Genomic DNA, 20,755 nt, shown 5'->3' on the forward strand with positions numbered 1-20,755 from the left:
CATTAACAACCACAATAAACCTTAAGAGGGCATGTTTAACACTTATTTGGCTGTATCCAATGCTAGTCCTAGGGACGCGGGTGGCGCTGTGGGTAAAACCTCAGCGCCTAGGACTTGCTGATCAGAAGGTCGGCGGTTCGAATCCCCGCGGCGGGGTGCGCTCCCGTCGTTCGGTCCCAGTGCCTGCCAACCTAGCAGTTCAAAAGCACCCCGGGTGCAAGTAGATAAATAGGGACCGCTTTATAGCGGGAAGGTAAGTGGCGTTCCGTGTGCTGCGCTGGCTTGCCAGATGCAGCGTTGTCACGCTGGCCACGTGACCCGGAAGTGTCTGCGGACAGCGCTGGCTCCCGGCCTATAGAGTGAGATGAGCGCACAACCCTAGAGTCTGTCAAGACTGGCCTGTACGGGCAGGGGTACCTTTACCTTTTAATGCTAGTCCTAATCTGAATAGACTCATTGAAATAATGAGCCTACTTTGAGTAGTGGGTATACTCTGAGTAGAGTCATACTCTTGTTTCCTGGGCTTTTGTTTTCCTTATTATGACAACATTTTAAAAATTTGACAGAATATCCCATATTTTCAACAATCACTACCTCTCTCACATGGCACCTGCTGAAGGCCAAGGTTCTTGGAATTTTACCATTCCAGTACAGTGGTACCTCGGGTTACATACGCTTCAGGTTACAGACTCCGCTAACCCAGAAATAGTACCTCGGGTTAAGAACTTTGCTTCAGGATGAGAACAGAAATCACATGGTGGTGGCACAGCAGGAGTGGGAGGTCCCAATAGCTAAAGTGTAGCTTCAGGTAAAGAACAGTTTCAGGTTAAGAACGGGCCTCTGGAAAGAATTAAGTACGTAACCAGAGGTACCACTGTATTAGGAAGGGCATTTCTCTGGATGTCATAGAAATGGCTTGCTCATTTGGCTGGTACAATGAATGATTGTTAATTCTACCAAAAGAGAAAGAAGGAAAGAAAGAAAATAGTGTGTGTGCTTGAGATATACAGTAAAACGGTTGCACGCCACCTCAATCGCCAAGACGTGTGAGATTCCAGGGGTTCCAGATGCTTAACCAGGGTTCAGTTTCCTTCAGAATGAGGTACAGTGAATACTGTGGTGTCCTTACGATATATGGTTTATGTATATATGTATACATATATACATATGTATACATATATACATATATATACACATATAAAAGTTATGACGCTGGAAGATGAGCCCCTCAGGTCGGAAGGCGTCCAACATGCTACTGAGGAAGAGCGGAGGACAAGTACAAGTAGATTCAGAGCTGATGAAGCGGCTGGGCCAAAGCCGAAAGGATGCTCAGTTGCGGATATGCCTGGAAGCAAAAGGAAAGTCCAATGCTGTAAAGAAAAATATTGCATAAGAACCTGGAATGTAAGAACCATGAACCTTGGTAAGTTGAATGTGGTCAAAAATGAGATGGCAAGAATAAATATTGACATCCTGGGCATCAGTGAACTAAAATGGGCGGGAATGGGCGAATTCACTTCGGATGACCATCATATCTACTACTGTGGGCAAGAATCCCGTAAAAGAAATGGAGTGGCCCTCATAGTCAACAAAAGAGTGGCAAAAGCTGTACTGGGATGCAATCTCAAAAACGATAGAATGATCTCAATACGAATCCAAGGCAGACCTTTTAACATCACAGTAATCAAAGTTTATGCACCAACCACTGGTGCTGAAGAAACTGAAATTGACCAATTCTATGAAGACTTACAACACCTTATAGAAATGACACCAAAGAAGGATGTTCTTCTCATTATAGGGGATTGGAATGCTAAAGTAGGGAGTCAAGAGATAAAAGGAACAACTGGCAAGTTTGGCCCTGGAGTTCAAAACGAAGCAGGGCAAAGGCTAATAGTGTTCTGTCAAGAGAACAAGCTGGTCATCACAAACACGCTTTTCCAACAACATAAGAGATGACTCTACACATGGACATCACCAGATGGGCAGCATCGAAATCAGATTGATTATATTCTCTGCAGCCAAAGATGGAGAAGCTCAATACAGTCAGCAAAAACAAGACCTGGAGCTGACCGTGGCTCAGATCATCAGCTTCTTATAGCAAAATTCAAGCTTAAACTGAAGAAAGTAGGAAAAACCACTGGGCCGGTAAGATACAATCTAAGTCAAAACCCTTATGAATACACAGTAGAAGTGAGGAACAGGTTTAAGGATTTAGATTTGGTGGACAGAGTGCCTGAAGAACTATGGATGGAGGCTCGTAACATTATACAGGAGGCAGCAACGAAAACCATCCCAATGAAAAGGAAATGCAAGAAAGCAAAGTGGCTGTCCAACGAGGCCTTACAAATAGCGGGGGAGAGAAGGCAAGCAAAATGCGAGGGAGATAGTGAAAGATACAGGAAATTGAATGCAGATTTCCAAAAAATAGTAAGGAAAGACAAGAAGGCCTTCTTAAACGAGCAATGCAAAGAAATAGAGGAAAACAATAGAATGGGAAAAACCAGAGATCTGTTCAAGAAAATTGGAGATATGAAAGGAACATTTCATACAAAGATTACCATAATAAAAGACAAAAGTGGAAAGGACCTAACAGAAGCAGAAGACATCAAGAAGAGGTGGCAAGAATACACAGAGGAATTATACCAGAAAGATATGGATGTCTCATACACCCCAGGTAGTGTGGTTGCAGACCTTGAGCCAGACATCCTGGAGAGTGAAATCAAATGGGCCTTAGAAAGCACTGCTAATAACAAGGCCAGTGGAAGTGATGATATTCCAGCTGAACTATTTAAAATTTTAAACAACGATGATGCTGTTAAGGTGCTACACTCAATATGCCAGCAAATTTGGAAAACTCAGCAGTGGCCAGAGGATTGGAGAAGATCAGTCTACATCCCAGTCCCAAAGAAGGGCAGTGCCAAAGAATGCTCCAACTACCGCACAATTGCACTCATTTCACACGCTAGCAAGGTTATGCTTAAAATTCTACAAGGCAGGCTTAAGCAGTATGTGGACCGAGAACTCCCAGAAGTGTAAGCTGGATTTCGAAGGGGCAGAGGAACCAGAGACCAAATTTCAAACATGCGCTGGATTATGGAGAAAGCTAGAGAGTTCCAGAAAGACATCTACTTCTGCTTCATTGACTATGCAAAAGCCTTTGACTGTGTCGACCACAACAAACTATGGCAAGTTCTTAAAGAAATGGGAGTGCCTGATCACCTCATCTGTCTCCTGAGAAATCTCTATGTGGGACAAGAAGCTACAGTTAGGACTGGATATGGAACAACTGACAGGTTCAAAATTGGGAAAGGAGTACGGCAAGGCTGTATATTGTCGCCCTGCTTATTTAACCTATATGCAGAATTCATCATGCGAAAGGCTGGGCTGGATGAATCCCAAGCTGGAATTAAGATCGCCAGAAGAAATATCAACAACCTCAGATATGCAGATGACACAACCTTGATGGCAGAAAGTGAAGAGGAATTAAAGAACCTTTTAATGAGGGTGAAAGAGGAGAGCGCAAAATATGGTCTGAAGCTCAACATCAAAAAAAACGAATATCATGGCCACTGGGCCCATCACCTCCTGGCAAATAGAAGGGGGAGAAATGGAGGCAGTAAGAGATTTTACTTTCTTGGGCTCCATGATCACTGCAGATGGTGACAGCAGTCACGAAATTAAAAGACGCCTGCTCCTTGGGAGAAAGGCGATGGCAAACCTAGACAGGATCTTAAAAAGCAGAGACATCACCTTGCCAACAAAGGTCTGTATAGTTAAAGCCATGGTTTTCCTAGTAGAGATGTATGGAAGTGAGAGCTGGACCATCAAGAAGGCTGATCGCCGAAGAATTGATGCTTTTGAATTATGGTGCTGGAAGAGACTCTTGAGAGTCCCATGGACTGCAAGAAGATCAAACGCATCCATTCTTAAGGAAATTAGCCCTGAGTGCTCACTGGAAGGACAGATCGTGAAGCTGAGGCTCCAATACTTTGGCCACCTCATGAGAAGAGAAGACTCTCTGGAAAAGACCCTGATGTTAGGAAAGATTGAGGGCACAAGGGGAAGGGGACGACAGAGGACGAGATGGTTGGACAGTGTTCTCGAAGGCAAACATGAGTCTGACCAAACTGCGGGAGGCAGTGGAAGACAGAAGTGCCTGGCGTGCTCTGGTCCAGGGGGTCACAAAGAGTCGGACGCGACTAAACGACTAAACAACAACAACAGCCTGAGCCTGCAATTGAGAGACTCACAGCACTGAGACCTCAAGAGGGTCTTGCTTTTCACAGAGCCCCAGCTTTGTATTCTAGCGGTCATCAGGCATGGCTCTCTCTCTCTCTCTCTCAAGCTTTTGCCTGCTCCTAGCCTCTAGCTTCTAGTTCACACACCTCAACTCTGGCTTTCATCTTTCTAACTAGCAGGCAGCTGAGGGGGAAGGGTTGCTTCCATTTGTCATCTGGCACAGAGCCACTTACTTTGTTACCTTAACGCATAGGTTCCAACTCATTGTAGCCCTGGGTGCCCGAGCAGCCACAAAATTCCGCATGAAAGGGTCAGGCACCCACAAATTTCAGTGTCAGGGCCATGCACACTGCCTGGCACCCATGGCCCTGAGCACCCATGGTCATGGGGCCAAGTTGGCATTGCTGCCTTAACAACTCATACTATGGAAGGGCATTATCAAGACACTTGTCTTGCTATTCCAGCTACTGGATTCTTGTTAGAAGGATTAGAAGGAACTCGGGCATACAACACACCCCTCCCACCCCTCACGAAACTCACAGCAATACTTTTCAAATGTAGCCTTTGAAGGGTAACACAAGAACACAGTATTAACACATTAAAAGCTGTAACAGAATATAGGGCAATCTTCCAGGTTACAACACAAGTCCACATCCGACCCCAAAATGGAACTCGTGTATTTTATTTGGCTGGTTCTTGTTTGCTAAATCTTGCTGTTTCGGACAAAGGACAAAGAAACCTGAATCTGCTAAACCGAAGCTTCCTTTTAATGCTAAATTCACTTTTATGGCCTTTTAAGAACTGACAGAGCAACATAAAAAGGAGAGAGAGATGGAAAAGCAAAACCCTAAAGAACTAGAACATGTTTTGAGGTATAACACAGCAGGGGGATATTGTAGACTGATCAAGTGGCAGTTAGAGAGAGGAGAGGGAGAAATAAGAACCCAAAGGAAAACAAAATGTAAGGCTGAGCAAAAAAGCCTGGCTTTGGTAAAGGTAAAAGAGAACAATTTTATGCCTTAATAAAAGATTGCTTATTTTATTGATTTCAAAATAAACTAGCCTGTTCACTCCTGAATAAACCAGCTGAAGCTTGAAAAACACAGGCATTCATATGGCCTTGGGCAGCACTGAAGCCCCAAGCTAATAACTCTTGCCTCAGCCAAATAAGAATACCAAAACTGGTGTTCTCTCACTGCAAGGGCATTCATCTCCAGGGTGAGGGGCATGTGGGATAAAGGAAAACCATTGCAGCTATCAGATCTCTTTAACTATGTACCAATCTAAATAAAATGTGGAGGATGCCAGTGCTGCTATTTGTTCTGCTTTCATTGCTACTAAATGGAAGCATCTACAAAAGCTAAATTTTTAGCACTCCGGCAGCAAGAATTTTGCCAATATTTCTATTTTCCAATGGGATGGTTTTACGTTTTAAAGCCGTTTTCTCTGCCATAAGCAAGAACTTTCCTTCACTGTCTTACAACGATAAGGCAACAGAATTAAATAAGGACAAATCAACACAAAGGAGGGAGGTAAGGGGAAAAACTACCGTATTTCTAACAACCAATGTCCAGGAGGAAAGCTAGGCAAAATAAAGCAAGCAAGCAAGAGAAGTACCCAGGAATAGCTTTTACCAGTATCTGGCTAGTAGGGCAGCTAAGGCCATTCCTGAACAGAAACAGCATGACCTCAGTTGTCCACACATTAGAATAATAGAATTATAGAGTTGGAAGATACCACGAGAGTAATCTAGTCCAACCCTCTGCAATGGAGGACTCTTTTGCCCAACGTGGTGCTCCAGCGCATGACCCTGAGATTAAGAATCTCATGGTCCACTGACTGAGCTATACTGGTGCCTTCAAGATTAGTTTATTGCAATGTGCTCTGTGCTCTGTGCTCTTAAGGTTGGCCTAGAAGCTGCAGCTGCTGTGTGTCATTGTGGCTTGACTGCTGATTTGTGTCATCAGATAGCACCTTTGCTGAGGGACTAGCATTGGCTCTAGTAGCAGGGCATGGGTGGCAGTGGTGCAGTGAGAGTGCCCTCCCAGCAGCAGAGGTGCTGGGGAAGGGCAACAGTGAGGACAGGGGAGCTCCAGGCTGGTGGCAATGGCTGCTCACAAGTAGGTGCATCATAAGCGATGCCAGAGGGGGGCACAGTCCCATCCACCACAAAACATAAGATAGCATAAAGGAGGAGGCAGCTTTCTTGATGCATTAAGCTCAAGCCAATTAGGAGTATTGAAGAGCCTATTTGGAATTGAATTTGAGATATCATCTTAACCCACGTTCCACCAAACCCAAAAGGTTTCTACAATATGGCGAAAAACGCAGTGGAATTAGGGTTGTTGACTTTTCAGAGATTATGGGTGGTATTCAACTACATTTTACTCAGAACTGACTCCCTGAAATGAATGAACATTCATTAGGTCCATTACTTTCATTGGGTTTACTCTGAGTAAAACTTAGTTGAATACCACCCTATTCCAAGCTTTTTTGGCCTACCATTTCATCACTAGGTTTAGGTACATATAACATTAAAAGAAATCAATGAAGCTCTGCGGGCCATTTAAGGAACATATAAAATATTCTTTTCACTGCATTTAAGCAGAATACTTGTAGGATAACCATCTATGTCCTAGTGAGTGATGAAAATGTACTTTGAGATAACAGTGCTTTCGATCTCACCTAAATGTTGGTGTGGGGACTCCAAAATAAATTGAAACATTTGTCTATTTTACTTGTTTAGCCAGTTGCATTGCTTTTAAATTTTGAGATGGCTGATGTTTGTTAAAATGATTTTTAAAAAAATGATTGCCTGCTGCTGGTTATGGCCTCTCAATAAAAATAGCACATTAGTCAGTGAGGAGGCTGCCAGCATGATATATAATTTACTGGTTTACTGTTTTAGGATCTCTGCTGTTTTAAGATATCTTACTATCTGGTATGATCAAAACAAAGATGGATTTTATGCATCTGTTTTGCAATACCACGGTGCTGCGGTCTGTGAAAAATTGGCACGCTTTCCTTGCTGACTGTTTATGGCTTATTTCAATATTAATGCTATGGCAACCTCTAGTGCCCCTACAATTTCTGGGTATTGTTACAGATCTGGGGTAATGGAGTTTGGGGATGCAAAGGCACCCATAACTTCTATTCACAGAACTTTAGCCACATTCCATGTTGATTCTGTAGTTTCTTGACAAATATTGCTTTTCGACGTGTTTTATTTCCTAAAGCACCTTCAGTCTGATTTGATGAGAAAACTTAACTCACATTCACTTTGTACTGCTTTGATGCCAACAACATCTGGGGACCCAAAGTTGAGAAAGGCTGAATTAGAGACTTGGATGCCAATCATTGACCCATTTGCCTGTGAGTAAGTCCCACTGAATTCAATAGGACTGACTTCTGAGTGGATGTGATTATGGTTGTGCTGTTAGTTACAATGGGCAATGGAGGCTAAGGTCTCATATCTTACGAATCTCAACATACTAACTGTTCATTAGTTCACTTAAAAATGATGTCCTGCTTTATCTGTATTCAAACCTCACAGTGGTGCACATAGGCTTCCATTAGCATGAATCAAAGTATACTGTATAGCAAGGTAATCTCCTAATGTAAAATAACTATGTCAACTTTATATTAGAACCTCTATCGAGTAGACAAACCCTCTGTAGGTTTTGATTCTCATCAAATCACCACTGGGATTTGATGGTGGTTTCTTTGCAGATGTCTGCTTCTTCCCTATGATTTCTGCACAGTGAGCTGGATCATAAATATCATCCCAAGCAAGTATAAATGTACGGCATCTATTGCTGTGGTACCTTCAGGCTGAGCAACAGCTTCAATAGTGTGGCTCACCACCAACCAGGGGAAGAAATAAGATTTTAATCCAGAAGAAGTAAAAAGTGACTTTGGTTTATTTATAACTGTTGGAAAGAGATGAGAAATCAAGGAAGGTTTAGATTGTTCACAAGGCTATCAAATACTTAGAACCCCACAAACAACTTAATAGTAGCGGGACTTCTGTTCCTCAAATCCCTGCAGACTAGGCTTCACCACTGGGAAGCAGTAGAATTAGATGGCAGCTCCGCTCCCAATATATGTTTCTGTCCTGGGGGATTCTGGATTTGCAGCTTTGTCTGACAGGGCTCAATTAGGCTTCCTTAGAAATCTTTACAAGGCCTCTACTGCATAAGGCGGCTCTGATCTCTCTTGTTCACAGAGATGGGCCGTCATACCTGGTGCCCGTGGGGAGCCCAGACAGGAAATGGAGCCAGAGGCAGTGGCAGGCAGAGCCATACCCCTCAAATGTCCTGATTTAAGCATGGCATCTTGTTTTGGGGGACCGTGCTTTCACGAGTCATCTGGTTCTCGCAAGATCACAGCTCTGAAAGACGTGTGTTTTGTGGTGCTGTGCTGTTGTGTGAGTCACCAGGCTCCTGCGAGATCACGGTCCCCAGAGACACGCATTCCAGTTTTCCTCTGGGCCTCATTGGAAGGTACACACCTCTTGCCTTCTGTTCAGTGCCCAGTGTGGTGGAACAAGCTACGCTGCCCTAAATCCGTCTCTGGTGCTCAGCTCCTTGGCTTGAGTTGAGTGGCCATTTTCTCCTCTGCCTCAGGCAGCAAAATGATTATGAGCCATTCAGTACATGTAAGATATTGCCAAGGCTTTCTGGAGGCTTCATTAGTGTCAATAGCACATTTAAAAGGGCTATCCCTCTCCTCAGAGGGTCAATTACCAATTTTTGGAATGTGGAGGGGGGAACCCACCATGGAGCACAGCTACTTGCAATATTTCTTTGGCAGTTCTAAACCTGTGCAGTGTAAGCTAATATCTGAAGGAGGACGAGAGAGATCTGTCTACTCATTTCCCCCCGCCCCACCATCCGTAACACTTATTTCACTGTAATTATTCTACTGTTACTGCTCCCAGCACCTCAGTTAAGAGTGTGTCAGCACTTTCATTATGAAAGATCTATTAACAGGGCCTAAGAATTTGGCTCAGGAGGAGACTGTGAACAATCTTGTATTGTGAAACTTTTTTGTGTGTAAGAGAAAGACTGTTTATCTAAATAATATAATAATAATAATAATTTATTATTTATACCCCGCCCATCTGGCTGGGCCTCCCCAGCCACTCTGGGCGGCTTCCATAAAAACCAAAAATACAATTTATTATTTATACCCCGCCCATCTGGCTGGGCCTCCCCAGCTACTCTGGGCGGCTTCCATAAAAACCAAAAATACAATTACATGAATATCACTTAAAAAGAGAGAAGGAAACGAGGCAAGCTGAACATAAATCTGTTAAGCCATAGTACCCTTGTCAGGTCTGATTCATGCAGCCACTGAGCATGTATGGCCATCTGATTTCTTTTGTGCCCTGACATACACAGTTTCTGAACTTGGAGGAAGTTCTGAAAACAGGTGGCTAAGTGACACAGTACAATAACAAAGTACAATAGCAAACAGCAAATGTTTGAAGCACATTTAAAGTTCCTGAAGAATCCTGGGCACTAGTTTGTTAATGGTGCTGGGAACTGTAGCTCTGCGATGGGGTAAACTACAGTTCCCATGATTCTTTCGGTGAAGCCATGTGCTTTAAACATGCTTGAAATGTATTGGGTGGCTGTGGCTGTAAAGTCATCATCCCATAATCCCATTTACTATGAACAAACGGCATACTGGCAAGGCATGCTGTTAACTCAAGCTGTGTGAAGTGGCCATTAATCAGCTTAAATCTGAGAGGTCTTGTTTAACTGGCTTGTGGAATAAGCTTCCCCTACAGGACTGAAATGAAGAGATTGTATGTGAAATACGATTCATGCTACCTGGTGTCATTCATTCCTGCCCTTAATTAGGTAGGCTGCAGTATGGGAGCAGGGGGACGACAACATGAGTCAAACATTTTAAAACATTGGCTTGGCTCCAGAGTTGTACGGAACAGAATTCTTCCAACTGCATGCTCCCAAGGGAGGAAGGGAAGAGACAACCCCTCTCCCTTGCCAGTCCCCAGTGTCCCCTAAAATCTGCTCTCACTTCTGCGAATGAGCAGGTCTGGAGTTAACTCTTTGAAAAAGATCCTGTTAATAAGAGAGTTACCACTGACTTTTGCTCAAGAATGAACTGAGGCCAGATCAATTCCAAGTTCAACCTTAAGTAGGCTGTGGATTTGTGGAAGGAGAGGTTGGGCTCATCATAATCTGAGGAGCTCTGATGTATCCCAGCCCTTGGACTTTTCCAGATGATCTGTTTATTGAGAATTCATCTACATTTGCTTGTGCAAAGTTAGACCGGGGCTGCATTTACACACCACACATATAAAGCAATCCTAGGAGCTGCAGTTGCAAGGGTCCTTCTATTCCCCCTCCTAGAGCTACAATTCTCAGAGTGGTTTAACAATCAATCCCTCTGGGAACTCTAATGTGAGACATCTCCTAACAACTCTCAACAACTCCTAGGATTGTTCAGGGGGAAGCCATGACTTTATTGACAATTAGATGGTCCTGTTTCCCATTTCTATATCTATGTGTCTCTTCCTTTATTGACTTTATTGAGTATTCATTCTGATTTGTTTACATTTCTTCTTGTTAGCCATCCATTCACCCCACGTTTTTCAGAGCATCTCCTTGTCACTCTCCAAATTGAAAAAAGTGCAACCGGGATTTTTTTTAAGTGCTTTTTTTTTGGGGGGGGAGGGGGAGCTTTGTTGCAGCAGGGTGACAGGCCCTTTGATCCACTTTAATTGTCCCAAAAGGATACCATCAAATCCCTTCCCCAAAATACTGACAGCCTGGAAGCAGCCACTATCTCCGATGTACACTATAAAAACTCCTATTTGGGACATTGCAAATGCATTGGAAGCAGCCATTTTTATGAGCTCATCAAGAAGACTCTTTGTCTCTTTTGTACAAGTGCATTAAACCACCCGGGTAGTTTTGATTCATTTCAATTCCACCACCCATCCCATGGCTTTTCCTGAGGCAGGTTATTTATTTATTTATTTATAAATAAATAAATAAATAAAACCATTGTATTTCTATCTTATCCTCTTCTCAGTAAGGTGGCATGTGAGGCATAACCGTAGGGTTCAGTGAGTCGCCTTTGATTTAATAACATTTGCTTCACATAACTTATCTACAGGTAGCAAGAGATAAATCACCCACAGGTTAATTCTTGAAAGTTCAAAAGCATTTTGGATAAGCTGCATATTTGTGCATGTTGAGGCTGCCCTTAAGCTGCTTTAATTTATGCAACCAGGACTTACTCAGCAAGTCACCATAACTCTTATTGACCTTGGCAGCTGTCGAATTGCTCATCCACTTTTATGTAGCCTGGGTGTCAACATTCAGGGAAAGTAACTGGAGTTTATAGGCACAGTTTTATTTTCAGGTCAGAACAAAACTTACCTTTCCAAAAGCACTCGGTAGCAACCAGTCATGATCAATCAAGATCTCCCTTGCAGGGCAGATTCTCAGGAGCAGTTATCTTGCCACGTGGTATGATCCATGTGGTATGATTTCCACATTTTAGGGCCTAAATTCATGCAACTTTAAATGTGTAGCTTGAAATGATTTTTTTTTAAATGAAAGTAAGTGCCTGGACAGAGATCCTGATGGGGATCACAATAGAGAGGGAAGGGAGGTTTAACCCTTCCCTCTCCTTGCAATTTCGAGGGGCAAAGAGCATTCTCCAGCACAGCAAACAGTAAGGGTGAAAAACACCCTTCTATTTGCCATATTTTTTCAGGATTGCAAGTCCTGTTGAACTCAATAGGAGTTACTTCTGAGTAGGCATAAATAGGATTGCACAGTAAAAGACAGCAGTGTATCACATCAAGGGTCAACACATGGATAACATACACAATGGTGTTGTGGTAACAAAAATATGTATCCATAGACACTAAGCATATTTATTTTATTAATTTCCCCCATATAATATCAGAAAGCGATTTCAAAAACAATACCATATATAAAATAACAATTCCATATATAAAAAATCCACATATAAAAACAGTTTCATATGTGAAAATAGTTTCAGAACCTGCCCATTATGTTGTGGTATGTAAGTTGAAATTTGTCTTTGAAGTTGTTGTCCTTATTTATTCATTCAGCAATGTATACCCAAAATGGCCCATGGGTTAGTTGCCATTGCTATTGTTGCACTAAAGAAGGCTTAGGCTGCAATCCTAGGCATACTTACCCGAGAGGAAGTCCCACTGAACTCAGTGGAGCTGATTCCAAAGAAAGTGTTCACAGGATTGCAGTCTTAGTGGTGTCAAGCTCGGCTGATGGACAGGTCTTGGAACAATTATCCCCCAGAGTAGCCTGGCACAAACAATCAGGGCATAGTGCCATCTGCTGCAGTAACTCTTGATGACAGATGTCACCACTGTTGGACAGTCAGTGTAATATGTGGCATTTTTGTTTTGACCTAAAATTGATTACCTCACCTTTTGAAAAAAGACTAGCAAATAACTATGCTAATCAAGATGTATCAAGTCACACAGGTCACCATCAAACTGCCAAGGTCTGCATCATTTAGGCAACAAAACTCTCTTTAGGTATTATCTCAGAAGGGCTAAATTTGTACCAAAAATATGGAGCACAGCATTTTTATTACCAACCTACTGGATATTTGCCCAATGTGCTTTTGCTATTTATTCTCTATCTGGCAAATAAAGTGGGGGGGATACATAAAAATAAAAATTAGCAAGTATTAAATATATGTTCCATCACAGACCTACAATTTTTCAGAGTGGTTTAACAAGAACACTTCCTGGGGAACTCGTAGCTGTGTGAAGGGCCAGTATGTCAGCCGTTTTATAAATAAATAAATACAGGTAACTCACAGCTTACACTTGTTACATTTATGCGATCACAGCTTTACATGGGTCGGTGGGTAATAAATAAATGGAGAGCAGAGGAACCTCACCATTCCCTACTATTTATTTATTTCCCACCCTTTGTGCACACTTGCAGTTGTGGGCTTGCCAGGCTTTGGGGAAAAGGTGGAAGGGCTCTGGCAGCATCCTAGAGCCCTCATAAAGCCTTCCCAGAGCTCAATAAGCGGCCCTCCACCTTATGGGGTGGAGGCTGGTTCCTGGGGTTCCTGGCTTTACTGGGTTTTGTGTTTACATGTGGGCCCCCAAACTGAACCCTCACATCAGATGCGACTTACCTATACAGACGCCAATAAAAGGTGAGAATAATCTATTCATCTAGGCTCAAACTTTAAAAGGCCACGAGAAATACTTAAATCTATAGTACTTAAATATATATTTAAGCTTTCTACCACATCAGCTTGCCCAGTCCATTAAGATAAACTTGGGAGGCCCTGCTCTGAATTCATATCTGGAACCCATTCTGATGACTTTCTGGTAACTGGCTAAAACACCTTTTTATTTTTCCAAGCCTTCTTAAATTATTGCTTTTAGCTTTTATTTCACATACTTTTTCTTACTGCTTTGGTTTTTCATATTACTCTTTGATTGTTAATGCTGTAGTCCTTATACATACTTTGCTCAGGGGAGGGGCAAATGAACAACTTACTTCTGAGTAGGCATCTACAGAATTGAACTCTGAGCTGTCTTGATGGTCAGTGCTCATCGTCTTTCTTATATGACTTTTCACTGACGTGCAATTGTTTGTTAACCTTTCAAGGCAAACTTGTCCTTAACCTCAAGGCTGTCATAGGTGGCCAGTAAAGATATCCAAATGTGTGCTGAGGTGAGAAAACCCTTGGAGCAATCTCCGGAAAGGAATCCTCCAGACACATGAAGTACCTGCCATTAGAAATTCACCAGAGAAACTGAGAAGGAAAACAGGAGCCCACCATTTGCAAGTTCAGCTTTTCAAGGGACTACTTGACCTGCTTCTACACATCTTCCTTTGCCAATAAAAAACATAATCTCTCACTAGCCAAAAGGTGATAGAACACACATTTCTCTTAAATGCCTGAGGATCTGAACTTTTGAGGCCACATAAACTAATATTTACTTCTAAGCCAGCATGTATAATATCAGAATGCAGAGCAATGATTCTACCCTTCCACATTGCTAAGGGGATATGAAAATGATGTCTTCAACCTGACACAGGATTCACAATAAAAAAACAACCTGACTCTTGACACTAAACCTAATGATCAATAGCCATGATCAAATGGCACGTTAAGGTCCCCTGTTCCTCTTCAGCTTCATTTTTATGTACACACACACATACCTGCTCACACACACAATGTCCAATGTAAAATGCATATTTATTTATTTGATTCCATTTACAAATTGCTTCCCATAATATATATCTCTATAGGATATCAAGAGATTTCACACTAAAAACATCAACAATTCTGCCTGCAAGAACAATTCCATATATGTAAACAGTTAAAACAATAACATATATAAAAACAATTCAAAAACAAAACTGATACGGCAGCCTCATCTTCCCAAGAGTAGTGCAAGTTTTTTCTTAACAGAGTGCACTGTTCCCATGTGGAAGGAGCCTCTCAAACAAGATCTGAGAATCATATGTTCATTTTTATCAGACATCAGTTGTCACCATCACTGTGAAGGTTTCTTCACAATGCAGTAAATCAGATGTGCTGAGAGCTGTCATCAAATGGCTTCAGCCTTAAATATATGGATGTTCCTGGCAACATGTTTACTTCTGGAGTCTGTGACACTCTGGCTGTTATTGGGCTACAACTCCCATCATCCCTGACCACTGGACATGCTGGCTGGGACTGATGGGAGTTTGAGCCCAACAACTCCAGGTCTGCCACAGGTTAGTCACCCCTGCTTTGAATGGTCCACTTCTGCCCATCATCAAAGGATTTATGGGCATGTGTGAATGAGCTCAGTTCCTTGTATGCACATATGCTTTCACTTGATTATAAGTGCATTAGTAGATAATTATTAATATTCCAGGCCACTTATTTTGGGTCTTAGGTGCAGATATTTAGAAAGATTTCCATCACCAAAGACTGTTGCACCATTCTAAAGAGTTTTCTTTGCTGACTTTTTGCACCCAAAACACATTGATTTTATTGACTGTGCTAAGTTAGCAGTTCTGAGGGCTGATGATCATAATTCTAGCATACTGCACAGCTTGAAGAAAGAGATACGTTGAGAGGTTAATGCTTTCAGTTATCTAATTGCAAATTAACATCATTCTTTGTAAATGACAAGTAAATGGGTTTTTCCCTTCCTTCTCATCGCAAGTCACATTAAATAGCTCAATTATTTGGGGGACCATTGCCAGTTTGGGCTGGAGAGGGAGACTAGCCAAGGAATTAATTTTTTCCTGCCTCACAAAGAACCTGTATCTGCAGATTTTGAAAGTTCTCCTGCAGAAGGATGCTCAGACTCTTGCCTTCTCTTCTACTAAGAGAAATTAGTCCAATAAAAAGTCACATTATCTGCTTTATGTCAAGAATTCTGGTGACAAATTGCAAGATAATTTTGAATCACATCCACCTAATTACAACCTCTTTACTTACACTAATGAGATAAATATTATGCTTGGATATCCTCTGTTTTGACAGCTGCAGATGAGTGCAGGCACTTAGCAGACTACATTAAAATTAAAGAAAGGCTTGTTTTTAAAGTTGAATAATAATGGAACTGGATTACACAAAGCTGACTGCTTCTGATACAACATTTCTATACAATTCTGTGACTCAGTCCCAGGAAAAGTGCTGAGAAAACCACTCATTTGCAAAGTGGAACACTAAGATAGCCTCCTGTTAAACTAACATTGTCATTAAAGACAAGGATAAAAGTAATCTAAAATGTTACACTCAGGTCAATTTTGGCCACCCATTGCTACACCCTTTTAGAGTGGGGTGGTTTTTTGTCTGGTTCGTGGCCAGGGAGGGGGGGGGAACCTCCCTCCCTGTACACTGCAATGCAGTTGAGAATTGGTTAAGGTAGGAAAAATCCGTATGAGACTACAAATATAGTGTGACCCTCCACAAAAGGTGTTAGTGCTGTAGCAAGATAAGTGAACAAGAAATGTTGTTGAAGTGAAACAGGTTTGGACTTGGCTGGTTTCTGGATGGGAGACTGTTTGGTAACTGTCTCTTTAATGCCTTTAGAGATTCCAGAATAGTAGCTGTCATTTGCACTTACTGATGAAATATTGGTCAGTTAATTTCTGATCCAACAAAGGATGGTAGCTATGCTTTCACACATAGCATGGTAGTAGTAGTAAAATAATCTTCAGTGTATTCAATAATGGGCCTTTGAGCCTTGCTGTGAATGTTGCCACACTCAGATTAATAATTGACTCTTTCTTTCTTTCTTTCTTTCTTTCTTTCTTTCTTTCTTTCTTTCTTTCTTTCTATTTTTAAAACCCACAATAACTTTCAGGGCTGTTGTAAATATTGATTAGATGACGATCATAAAGTACTTTGTACATTGTTTTAAAGTCCAGTGCACTTTTTAATATTCTGTTTGGCAGCATGAACGAGGCATGAAAACTATGGAATTGTTCTGCCAACAATTGGACTGGATGAAAATGATGCATTTTCCATTGGTCTATACCCAAAAATAGGAGTGATGTTTATATGGTATTATGGTGACATTATTTATTTATTTATTTATTTATACATACATACTAAAACACTTGCACCGTGCAGCATTTTACAGAGTAACATAAGCAAAAAAGCAGAACTTTGCTCCAGGTTTCTCTGCAGTCAGTATGTAGACAGTGGGGCTGACAACTGAAGAAGAGGTGGAAAAGAAATATGGGAAACAGTCAGGGAATGTGAAGAAATGGAGCTCTGTGTTTGGAAGGTGCAGCCAGTTTGAACCTGGGTTGTCCCTAGTGTGGGCTCACAGTGTGCCAGAGTGGGGAGAACATGGGATGTCTCCTGATAGGAACAGAAAGGAGATGCCATGGTTATCATGGGAAAAAACAGCTCCCCCCCCACCAGCTGCTTCAGAAAGATGCCAATTATGGATGGAATACAACACAGCAATTCTCATTTTGCATGAGTGGCACTCTCTTAAGCAAATAATCCCACTGATGTCAATGTGACTTCAGAGTACTTCTCAACTTAACCAATTAGAATATTTATTGTGTCACGCCTCTGTGCTACAGGAGCTAGCTTCACCTCATTTCATATGAATATTGCATTACTTCTTGGCTTGTCGGTACGAAATTATTGCACATCAGCTACAACTATAGCTGTCTGCCATCTCCAGTCTTGGGGATTTGCAAGCAATCTCAGCCTTGCAAAATGTGGGCTGTGCAAAGTAGCCTTTTTCTAAACTTCCCATCTGCTTTTGAAATCTACCAGATCCATCCCCTCCCCAAAAGCTGATTTTTAAAAATGAATTGCATGTATAATACATTTTCCATTCCGTTTCCCAATGGAAAATGTATTTTACCCTCTGTCAAATAGAAAATGAGTCCTGTGCAGTATAGGTAACAAGATTAATGAGCCTCGGCACTTATTTCTTAAGTGTATTTTAAAGGCAAGCAGTAACTTTTAGTCCAAGGGAAGTTTCCATTCCCTTTATTACATTTTTGCATTTGATTTTGTTTGGCAGCTTAAGACAGCAACTTTACATAAAATGGAAGATAGGCTAAGATTGCACGAATTCCTATTTCCATGTTATTGCATTCCTAATAAATCATTTGTGGCGAAAAAATTGGGTTCTCTCATCAGCATGATTTGAAACAGACAGCAGTTTATTTATGGTCAATTTCTGAGGGTATATACATTGTTCATCAAGAGTCTCCTCTGCTCTCCCTCTGTGCTCCTTTCATTTGATTTTAGATTTTGATTATGAATGGAGCTATAAAAGCAATCTTCTAAAGCTCATCAACACTAAAACTCTTTGTCCTGGCATCCAAGATCTCATCCATCATGTAGAAATCTATGGACAACTGTGGGCATGAACTTGCTGAAAATATTATGTTTGTGTTTACAAAGTCTTATGCAAAAGCAATTTTTGGCAAAAGGTCCAGGATGCAATGTGTCGCTGGAAAATGATCAAATAATCCAGAGATCTACCAGTAGACATCTATCTTCCAGCAGGTTTACACGTCTTTGTTGTGGATTATTTTACTGCTGGTGGACTCACCTGAACCTTATCTTAAAAGTCAGCTCCTCCAACAGGAGGCAGTAGTAGGAACCATTCCAACACATAGTACTTTCACTTCTAAGACCTAAACAAGCCCTTTCATTAATTAGGGTTCTTCTGTGAATGTAAAATCTATTTGTCCAAAGTGTTCATGTGCATCACATCTATACAAGCAGCACTCAGGGTTAATGTAAATGATGCAAGAGGCTCCAGACTACTGCAGCCTCATATGTGAATGTGCCATTTGATGCTGTGATTATGACCAACCCAGACAACATGGTCTTGTACAAGGAACTGAGACAGACTGAGAAGCCTTATTGCTGATCTGACCACCAGGCATTCTAAATTAGGTCAGGTATCAATAGGTATAAAAAGAAAATGCTATCAGTTTTCACCTGTGGAACAGACCTGGAAATGAGCTCTGAGCTCTACAGAAGAGTTTCTTATGAATCACCCTTGAAATATTTCTATGAAACATAGAAATTGCCTTATAACAAGTCCAAATGGCTCAGTATTGTCTACACTGGCTGGCAGAAGTGATGGGGTCTCTCCCAAGGCTACCCAGAGGCCCCGGGGATTGAAACTAAGACTTTTTGATTGCAAAACAGATGTTCTCCTGAGCTATGGTCCTTCTCTGAGTGAATTATTAGTGGATGACACATAGATTCCTGTGCTGGAGTTCACACAGTGCTATATTAGCAGTTCATACATCTACTTGTGCAAGAGGTTGTGTGATATATCACATTACCTATGTTGAACAAGCAGATGCACACCAGAGTTTTGGTCTTCTTGCCCTATCCTGTTGTCAGCGTGTAAAGTTGCCCTCGTGGGAGCGGAAGACACCTTCCACATGTGGTAGGTCATTTCCAGACTGCTGTGCTCATTCCTAGATACAGATTTTGCAAAATACTACTATATTCTCTCATTATCTGCTAAAACCATTTGAGTTTGTGTAACATGTTTAAAATAACAAAAATACAAATATTACGGCTGATAATTATTCTATATAACAGCTAACCATCACCCTTTCCTTTCTTTTTGAAGCACACTTTCTGATGTTTTCTGCTGTCGCCTTCTCTAACATTGTATTGATTTATTTAACACATTTTTATCCTGTTCTTCAGCCAAAAACAGGGACCTGGAGCAGCTTACAAATGAAAATGAAAAGACAGTCCCTGGCCTAAGGCTTAACACAGACTTACAAAGCTGCTCGTAAGTTTGTTCAGATGCACAGCTCTGCCCTCACAAAGTATAGGAGCAAACTCCCTAAAAAGTTCTCGACTTCTTATGGATGGAGCTTCTGAAATATGAACCATCAGTAACAACTTTGCTCAGGTTGCAACCATTTATGCTTCACATAAACAGCTCTTAAATCAAAACCTTCTCCCAATAGAAATGCAACCAGCCAAGGTCACTGCCTCAAGCACTTGGCTTGTGCATTTGTTTCCTCTTAGGATACTAGTCATCTTTCTCAGTTTTGTTTTTCCAGTACATGCTGCATATTTTCTTATGGGTTTGCAGAGCAGAGCCTCGCATTACCTATAATAATAGGGGACTGCTTGTGTAGCAAAATGTACATCAAGAATGAAATGAAAATGGGGGAGACTTTGAACAATTTGGTACTATGTTGCCTAGCTGTTAAAATAATTGTTGCCGATTCTTTTGTAAACTAGCTACTGTTGTACAACATATCACAGAAGTGATTGTTTTTTTAATCACTCCTAAGCTTATAGAAACGTTATCTATGTAGACACCTGAAATCTGAGTTATATAGCTAGGTTAACCTAGTGCTAATGCACCTTTTTGCTGGCTGCTCAAATAGTTATTAAACGACTAGGAATCTGTCCAGTGACTTGGAAATATTACAGACTGGAAAACTGCGTTAGCACCCAATCTTTCCAAATGGAGCACAGAGATAAAACTCTTTTAAAAAAATCAAAACATGGAATGGTGATACTTTGCATACTTTAAAAAAGTTCCTTTTATTGTCTTTGTTTCAGCCATCACGTTTAATGAATCAGGTTGGAACATACATAGCCTAGAAGATAGTATGTTATTTATTGAATTTATATCCTGCCGTTTCTCCTAAAGGAGCCCAGGGTGGCAAACAATAAGTAGCAATTAGCACATGGATTCCTAAAAAGGGTTGGAAAGCAGGGTTCTAGTCTGACTCCAACAAAATTTCAGAGTGTTCTGCCCTGACTATAACTTCTGAGAATAAAAACCTTATCACACAAAATGAAAAAAATAAAATAAAAATCCCTCCCTCAGAGATGTGTTTTAGAGGTGAAATGGATGGGGAGCAGGAATGGAACACACAGAACCTTTTCTGTTTAGTGAGTGGAAATCCTTCCCCACAAATGTCTCCTCAGCACCAACTTTGCTAAGTTAGGACAAAAGCGAAACAGCTCCCTTACTCTA

The 20,755-nt window shown here is 41.4% G+C and overlaps 1 protein-coding gene across 2 annotated transcripts in view; it reads left to right on the plus strand.

Moving 5' to 3' along the window:
* Positions 1-20,755, plus strand: part of THSD7B (thrombospondin type 1 domain containing 7B) — a 633,259-nt gene that overhangs the window by 228,329 nt on the left and 384,175 nt on the right. The window lies entirely within an intron of this gene.

The sequence above is a fragment of the Podarcis vaucheri genome (genome assembly GCF_965113315.1).
Source record: "Podarcis vaucheri genome assembly, chromosome: 1".
NCBI lineage: Eukaryota > Metazoa > Chordata > Lepidosauria > Squamata > Lacertidae > Podarcis > Podarcis vaucheri.